This window comes from Populus nigra, chromosome 12, assembly GCF_951802175.1.
Source record: "Populus nigra chromosome 12, ddPopNigr1.1, whole genome shotgun sequence".
Taxonomy (NCBI): domain Eukaryota; kingdom Viridiplantae; phylum Streptophyta; class Magnoliopsida; order Malpighiales; family Salicaceae; genus Populus; species Populus nigra.
The window spans coordinates 14,093,488-14,102,942 of record NC_084863.1 but is presented as its reverse complement, the minus strand read 5'-3'; positions in this window follow the sequence as shown (position 1 = coordinate 14,102,942).

The following is a 9,455-nucleotide window of genomic DNA, read 5'->3' as shown; positions in this document are numbered from 1 at the left end:
TAAGATTCCTAATAAAGCTCCATTTATATATATATATATATATATATATATATATATATATATATATATATATATATATATATATATATAGGTTTGATAAAGTAAAGAGTTAGATAATGTTGAATGAGATAATTAACATATTTATCTTTAAATTCTTTTATATAAAAAAGAGTAAAGAATTAGGCAAAGTAATTTATTATATTTAAAAAATAATTAATGATATCCTATTTGTTGTCTCATATAATCTATTTTGAAGGGAAAAAATAGATATAAGAAGAATTAGAAGAAAATTCTAGGTAGATATATTTTTATTATTTTTTGTGGATTATATATTTTATTTTCTTTAATTATTTTCCGTGCATGCATGTATTATAAGTTTTTTTTTTTTTTTTTTTTGAAGAAAGTGAGGGAGTAATGCTAACAACAATTACAATTAATAAATAAACACTTACGTAACAAGTGATTACTAAATTATTGGACATTTGGTTCTTAAGATATTGGAGAATCTTTTGATTTATTTTCTAGAGATTCGATGATTTGTGTGAGATTAGTTTGATTGTCTTCGCTGATTAAGAAAATGCTTTAAACAAGATTAGGCCTGCATAATCTTCTTTCTTTTAGGCCGCTATTTGCACACACACTTTGCCACGCGGTTTTGCTTGCTAATCAAAGCTATGGAAACAACATGAAGCTTGCCCTAATTTTGCCCTTTTGCACACCCATCTCATACCAACAGACAACAGTACTTAGCTTGATATTTGTTAATCACATAATATAATTATCTTATACAAATAATTAATCTTCATTTGCCATATAATTAACGGCGAGGCAAGGTGATCAGCGCATAATAATATATAGAATTAAATATTTTCTTGGCTGATGATCAGTTGCTGAACTTTTTTTCTTTTTGGATTCGAGGAAACCCCACCCTCCAGAAAGTGTATTTTGTGGGCTTAGGTGAGTGAGTAAAATCTCGGATGTCCCAGGCTCTTACAAGAGGTGCACGCGATCAATTGCTGAACGTTATGTGCAAAGATTTGAAATCAACTTCATTTCTAATTAATAAAGAATGATTTTAACCATGTGGCTAAGTAGTAAGAGTTTGAGATTAAGAGATTTGTTTTCTTTGTAATTTTAAGTTTAAACCCTGTGGTTGCTAATATGATAGTCACCGGAGGTTTATATGGTCGTTAACTTCAAGGCCTGTAAGATTAGTCGAGGTGCGTGCAAGCTGATCCAGATACCCGCATTAATAAAAAAAAGAATAATTTTTGAATAAATATTAAAAGTTATCATATATTTTAAAAGGGTAGAACCGATCCTTTGATAATTGTATCGCTATGATTAGCCAAAATGGATGTTTTTCAGAGCTAGAAATGGGAATGGGAATTCGATCGGACTAATTAAACCCTAAGATTAAATCTCTAATTACTCTTATTATTAAACTGGGAAAAAACTAATTATATATGAACATTTATTCAATACAGTTTGTCAAACAAGCATCAAGTTTGCAGAGGCGTCAGCAACAAACTGATCTTGACGTTTCCAGATTTTCTTCTTTCCTTTCAAACATGTTGAAATCAAATTATTTTGCCTGGTAGAAACAAGTTAAAGTGCAGAAATTATAGCTTTCTAGATCATTTGAAAGTCGTTTAGCACACAGGGCGTGGATCTTTTCAGCAGCCGAAGCTTCTTGCATGGCCACACAATAAACATCAAGCGGAAGAAGAGAAGAAAATAATTAACTACGAATTAAAGAGACATGGGTGGAAGGTAGAGAACACAAGTGAAAGATTAATTAATCTTTATGACTAGTATTAACCTTGTATTAATTAAAACATAATATCTCTTGTACGACTCTTTACACCTTCTAGAAATCCATGCCTAACCATCCAATTTAAACTTCAATTTCAACACTACGCTTTCATGAAGTTTGAGCATGGATTATTTATAACTGGCTTCCCGAGAAAAATCACTGCACCGGCACGACGTCCTCTGCTGCTTCCTTGCATCTTCCATTCCCAGTACTGATAGAACTAATCTAGGATATGGCTAAAGGAAGTTCAAAAAATAAAATTCTATGTTAGAAAATAATATAAATTATATTTTGATATTTTATCTAAAAATTGATTCATATCAGAGTCTATGTATAACCAAACAGTTATAAGTTCAAATCTTACTATTTCTATCTATTTGATTAAAAAAAATAAAGCACAAGATAATATGGATCTAAACAAGTTTTTACTTGAGATGATATATTAAAAAATAATATAAATTATATTTTAAAAACTTACCTAACAGTTTAAATTTTTAAATTAAATTAAATCTTTATAAAAATCAACTTCCAATGGAAAGAGCGGTCCTATACGGACATTAGGCATGTCTATGGCCAATCCCAAATTTATAGAAATCTTCATACACATCCTTGTTTTTAGCTCTCCAAGTTTTAAGAATTTCACATACCTCCTTCTATTATATATTTCAATTCCTTTTATGTCCATGAGGCTCTCTCGAGCCTCGAGCCTTAATTTCAGATGTTTACACCACAGTACTTCGCTACTGTGCATGGGGATAATAATGAAAGAGATTTTTTGTGTATTTTGAAAAGCCTGCCGATTAATTAACACCTCACCTAAAGAGATGGTTTGGGTTTAGGTTATTCAAGACGTTGCATCCAAAAATCTTTAGGGTATTTTTGGACTAATACACCTGAAGAAGACAATTTGGGTATTGTATAATACTGTAATCTTTGAGATGTCAGCATGAAACGTGTTTAGTAGTGTGATTGTGGTTGATTTTTAAAGTGTGTGTTTTTCATTCAAAAAAATATGTCAATAATATTTTTTTATTTTTTAAAAATTATTTTTAAAATCAGCACATCAAAATAATTTGAAAATATTAAAAATATATTAATTTAAAACAAACAAAAATTTTAAATTTTTTCAAAAACACTTTTTAAATATAGTCCAAATGCCCTACCTTTAGAGTCTTTCTTGTTCTCAAAATGTTCCCCTGTTAGTCTTCATAGCCCTACCTTTTGAATTTGGCTTTTTTTTTAAGTTTCTTTAGGTTTTTAACTGTTTTTTACATGAAAGAATATTATTACTCATATGTGACTTGAGAGCAACAAAAATGAAAGAAAAGAAAGAAAAAGTGCACCAAGAAATATGAAAAACCCGTTTTTAATTATTCCATTTATTTAGTAGTTAAAGGAAAATGGGTATTTTTTTAATACTACAGGAGTAACTTCAAGAAATCTTAAACTATAAGATGAAAGTGAGACATTGATAAACTTATTAGTGACAAAATTATAATTTAATTTTTATTCCATATAAGTCATGGATTATATATAAATTAATCTCTTTTTTTTTATATATATAAATTAATCTTGCTAATACCAGTACTTGCTATTATTTAAGAAACCTATCGATGGATGTTACCCAACTACCGAATGCAAATGCGCACAACATAAACGATTAAACGTCTTTAATTAATTAAAAGCACCTAAAATGAGCAGTGACAGTGGGTAATGATTGTGCATTTGAACTTGACATGGCGACAGAAAAGCTTAGGACAAAAAGCAATCATGGTTTCATCAACATGGCATCAAATTTATATATGCATGATCCATGTGAAAGATCAACAAGGAATGATGCATATTAACTAGCCAATATGGGATTTCTTTATGAGTTGTAACGTAAACCTTAATTTTGTCGTGAATCACAGGGTCCAAAAACGCCTATTAGTATAATGAGATAATCATGGAGAAACTTCATGATTGAGAAGATCAAGATTGGTTTTCATGAGCAGTGGGGAGGGTAAATGATTGAGGTACGTGATTTGGAGATAGAATCACTGTTATGAAAAAATAAATTCATGCTATTCAAATGGTTTTGGAGGACTAGTTCTGAAAGTAAGGTTAGGTGGAAGGACTTTATTTGTAAGAAGTACCAACCATCTTTTGAAAACGGCCTTCCAACCTTCTTCAAATCTCTATCTGGAATTCGACAAGAAATCATCATGTCTGTGATCAATCCTGAAGATGATACTTCTGAGGCCTTAAGAAGATGCTCCTACTATGTTATAGAAAATGGGAAAAAATGTTATATTTTGAATCAGAAAATGGGAAAAATGGCTAATTAAAATACAGGTTTTTCTTATGGTTAGCAATACGAATTTGTCTATTTACAAGAGATTTTCTTCTCGACCGATACCTTCTTTCATTGGAGCAAGCTTTATGTCCATTCTGTGCATCAGAGATAGAATCAGCAGATCATCTTCTCTTTCGGTGCTACTTTGCTTGGAAACTATGGACAAAGTTCCTAACATGTGGGGGTCTCTTGGTGCATTCCAAGGAATCTGGATCAGCTTCTGGTTCAATGGCCAACACTGACAGATGACAGATTCCAGAGGAAAGCATAGAACCTCCTTTAATATGATATTGCTTGGAGTGTTTGGTTAAGCAGGAATCACCTCATCTTTAAAGAAATACAGCCGAAATGGGAATAATTAATTTTTAAAAAAAAGAAATTCTCCACTGGCTATCAGCTTGGTTAAAGCCGTGTAGAAAATTTTGGTTACACAGGTAATGATCTGCTAAGAAATGCAAACAAAATTTACAAATGATCCAAACTAGGACCTTGTGGTTGTTGAGCTTCGTAGATAGATGAATCACTACTGTAATTTACTTTGAACTGTTGGGTTTTTTTCTTATCATTAAAAAAAAGGTTTTGAGTAAATTTTCAATTTCCCAACTCTTTTTTTTTTTTTTTGTGGAAGCAAAAACACAAATCCGTGAGAATGTGCAGTGCATGTACAATCTGATTTTGACAGCAACTTTTCCGTTTTTGTTAGGATTTTTCTTCAGATGGAGACTTGGTTTGCCTAGAAGATTGTTGACGTTAAGTAACAAGTGGGTGGTGGGGTATTGTCACTATTCTCTTTTGGGTAAAGAAAAATGTATGTTTGAGCGGATGAAATTTAGTGGATCCTTTTGACACAAATTGATTTGTAAGAAATCCAGAGTCATTAGATTTAGGTTCATGAACACTTATTTATTGATCATGCATGAACTCTGTTTAAATGACTGAGATATTTATGATTTAACTTCTAGTTAAGAATGGCAGCATGTAGATATTAATTAGTCTTAGTTGTTTGTTTTTATCTTATTTTATTGTATTTAAAAAAAATTGCTCAAACTTAATATCCCCTAAGAAAAAAATGAGAGACAAATTTGTTGACAAATATTATTATTATTATTATTATTATTTGTAATTGTGGGTGTCCAAGTCAGTTTACGCGGATCTCGATTAATCCTTAAAGACCTTGAAGTTAATAATTAGGTAAGTCTCTAGTGATAATAAGATTATTAACAATTATTATTATTATTATTATTTGTAATGGTGGGTAAACAGGCCAGCTTATATACATTTCGACTAATCCTTGAAGACTCTAAAGATAACGATCAGGTAAGTTTCTATATAAGATTTATAGCATTTGAACTAGTAATCTAAAAAATAAATCTAAAACCTGATCAATTAAACTACACCTTTAAAATTTAGCTAATCTCATTTAACCTCTCATTGCTTGTTTTAAGAATCTCTGCTTCCCGTTAATAAAAACTAATTATCCTTGGAAAAACTTTGTTTATTCAGACTCGGAGTTATCTTCTTCTTCTTTTTTCTGCTTTTCCGATAAATCAATAGATTGTGCCTAGATTAAGCCACTAATTAGGAGAACGATGTAAACAAAAAGTCACCAAAAACCAACTAACAGTGAGCAAAAGGATGACGAAAAACAGAACACTTGAGAATCACAACATGATCCATGGTTTCTTCCGTTCAGACTTGAAACGACAGCAAAGATGACTGAAATGAAAGGCTTTTATAATATTAATTATATTTTGCATTTGTCGTCATCTAATTGTACAATATTAATTATATTTCATTCAAATTAAAAACTATCATTTATAATAATAAAAAAATCTATATTATTAACTAAAAAATTTTATATTATAATTATAATAAAAAATAAATTTAAGACACTAACTAAATATGAAAACATATATATATATATAATAATAATCTTGACTGGACTAAGCTCAGGGTCTCAAGTTTTTTTTATTAATTTATTAAGTTTAGCCGGAGTCTTACTTGTTCTTCTAAACATATAAAGTATGTTTTTCATAAAATAAGGATTTTTTAAATAAAAATAAAAGTGATTAAATTAATTTGTACAAACAAAGACAGAGGAGCCAAAAATCAACGAGAGACATTTTTTTTTGTCTTAATGTGAATTGTACGTTACTTGTGATGAAATTGTTTGATTCTTAATTTCCATGAAAGCGAAACAGTCACTTCAGAATCCAAACCATTTCTTGTCCTAATTATTTTTTTTAATTTTTTTAATTCCTTGCTTTATCGATAAATCAGTATATTGTGCCTAGATTAAGCCACTAATTAGGATACAAACAAAAGCAAACAAAAACCAACTAAAAGCGAGCAAAAGGAAGACAAAAAACAGAACATTTAAGACTTGGAGGGTTCTTCTGTTCAGACTTGAAACGACAGCAAAGATGACTGAAATGGAAGACAACCATGAAGAAGCCTCAAATTGTTGCACATCACGAGTACTATAGATTGTTATTCCATTAATAGCAGGGTAATCAATAGCTAAGGAAATCAAAAGTTTTATATTTTTTTTTTAGCTGTCGGAGAAAACTACTTTTTAGGAGTATGTTCACTAACAGAAAACTATTTTTTTATATTTTATATTTTTTTATTTTCATATTGGAGAACGAAAATGAATTTTTTTCAACAAAAAAAATAAAAAATACATCAAGATTACAACTGTTTTTCATAAAAAAATAATTAAAACCATGATTTATAATAAGCATCATAATATTTTGTAGTTACTATAATCTAAATATAATCTGAATTCTTGAATATTAATCATTAGAAAAATAAAATTCCAAAGAATTAACAAATAAATAACCTACTTTTGAGGTGTACGGGTGACATTCTAACACCCACGATTTTCAATTTTTTTTTTTTTTGACAAACACAAAAAAGTTGGATACCATGAAGTATTTCCATGGTGAGCCATCATATGAATTTATTTCACACCTCACCAAACACGAATATGTATAGCAGTAAAGAGTTAATTAAAAAAAAATATTTTTATTTTGAATTCTACAACTTATTATATTTTTCAACTCACATTTAAATATGTTATTAAGTAAAAAATTTAAGTTGACGAACTCTCTCTTGTAGCTTAGATCTTGGAAATGATCATCCACATGTGGATTACGTCAAGGAATATATCCTTAATATAAAAAAATAAAAGTCACAAACACTATCAAACTTTGAGGACATGGATGTGATGATCAAAAGCTACAGAAGGCTTGAAGGATAACGATAAGGGATAAACAACTAAACTAAATAAAAACACAAAGTCAATTAATTATAATTAGAGTGGGCAATGATCTATGTGTTATCGATCGTAACTATATAGTTGACTCTATATATATATATATATATATATATATATATATACTGCTGCTAGCCAGCTTATAGTAGTTAGCTTAAGGGTTGAAATCAGTGCAAACCGTGATGAACATGAACTTTTAAAGTCAAGAGATTATTTCAAAGATCGATAATATCGATCTACTCAGATTTGATTGTACAAAGTAAAATGCAACATTTCAAGAAATAATTAATGATCATCAATTTCAATTTCATTGCTTGTACGTCTCTTCAATTACTGCAACAAAATTTCACTCTTCAAAAGAACCAACAAAAAAAAAAACCTACTGCTTCGAAGGCATTTCTCTTCTTCTTCTTCAATTGCTTCTTGTGTTTTGGGTTTAAGAATTAAGAGATTTGCTAGCTAAATTTTTAGGAAATTTTGATTGTCTATAGGGTTTCGAGCTTCTCTTTTATAGTTTAATTGTTTGTAATTGACATCCTAAATTAGCTAGGCTTCCAAAAGATTTTCCTCATCTAATTACAATTGCAAGTATAATATTCTAAAGTTGCATATTTTACCAGGATTTAATCAACAATTGATGACAATTACTCTGTTTATTAATTATTTAGGTCCCTCCCCAATACATCACAAGAGTTATAAATATAGCTGAGAAGAAGTAATTATGGATAGTTATTAATTTCTTGCATCCATTTTAAAAACAAAAAATAAATTTGGTGTAATCTAAGGTTAATTACATGTTTTATCAAGATTTATCAACAAGATGACAATTACTCTTATTTATTATTTAGGTTCTCCTGATACATGTGGTTTTCTTTTGGATATTCTCCAAATTAAAATGGACTTGACATTTCTGAAGCTACAAAACCATGTGGGATGCAAAGAGTTTTGGAACCCTACTTTTGTATGGCTGCCAATCTGTGCCATGGCTGTACCTACGACCCATGCAAGTTCAAGAGCTTATGTAAGGACGTACTTCCAACTTTCTTGCTTGCACGCCTCCTCAACTGCAGCAACAAAATCTCCTCTCCTTCTTCAACTTCTATAATTAAGAGGAAGAAAGAAAAGTCTTAAGCAGACTCAATATATATAAAAGTAGCACGTAGCCGTGCTTTTGCTGTATTGAAAGAGATGTTAAATATATTAGTCATACAAGCATATCACAAATAGCCGTTCTTACAATTAAGACTAAGAGAAGAAGATGCAGAACTTAATTGGTTATGTGTATTTAATTCCAATTATTTAAAATATAATCGTTAAGTTGTGTCTCTGCAGATTAATTTAATATATATTTGTGATATGCTTTCATGATAACTGGATTAGGAGTCATGTGTTGTTGATTCTGAAATTGTATTGCTTGTCCTTTGGGTTTCCTGAAATATAAAAGGGTAAGGTTATAGGTTATACGCTACATATATATATATATATATATATATATATATATATATATATATATGAAAGGGTTAAGGTTACATGAACATTGACCTAGCTACCATAAATGAGAAACGAGCATCCCGCTGTAATTGCTACTTTGACAATCTGCAGATTCCGCGTGCATGCTACACATCGAAGCAAGGAAAAACACGACTCTATTGCATGAACCAGCCATATGATAATAAGTATGTGTTAAAAAAATTATTGATAGGTTTACAAATAGAAAATACATGTCATACAAAAAATAAATAATCTTAATTGATCAGGTTAAGTGTGATCGGGTTAAATGTTTAGAGATTTAATATAATATCCCACATCGAAAGAAGAGTGTCTAGAGTTAAAACATATTAAAACAGTTGATACCTAACCTTGTAAGACGTGTTTTGGGGTCTATGGGCTACCAGGAACAAAATCATGAGGCGTGAAAGCCGGGTTAGGTTGAGCCATAACGAACAATATTCTGCAAGGAGAAGTGGGTCGGGCTTTACATATGATATCAAAGTTGAGAACAAACTCATTCTTAAGATGGGGGATGA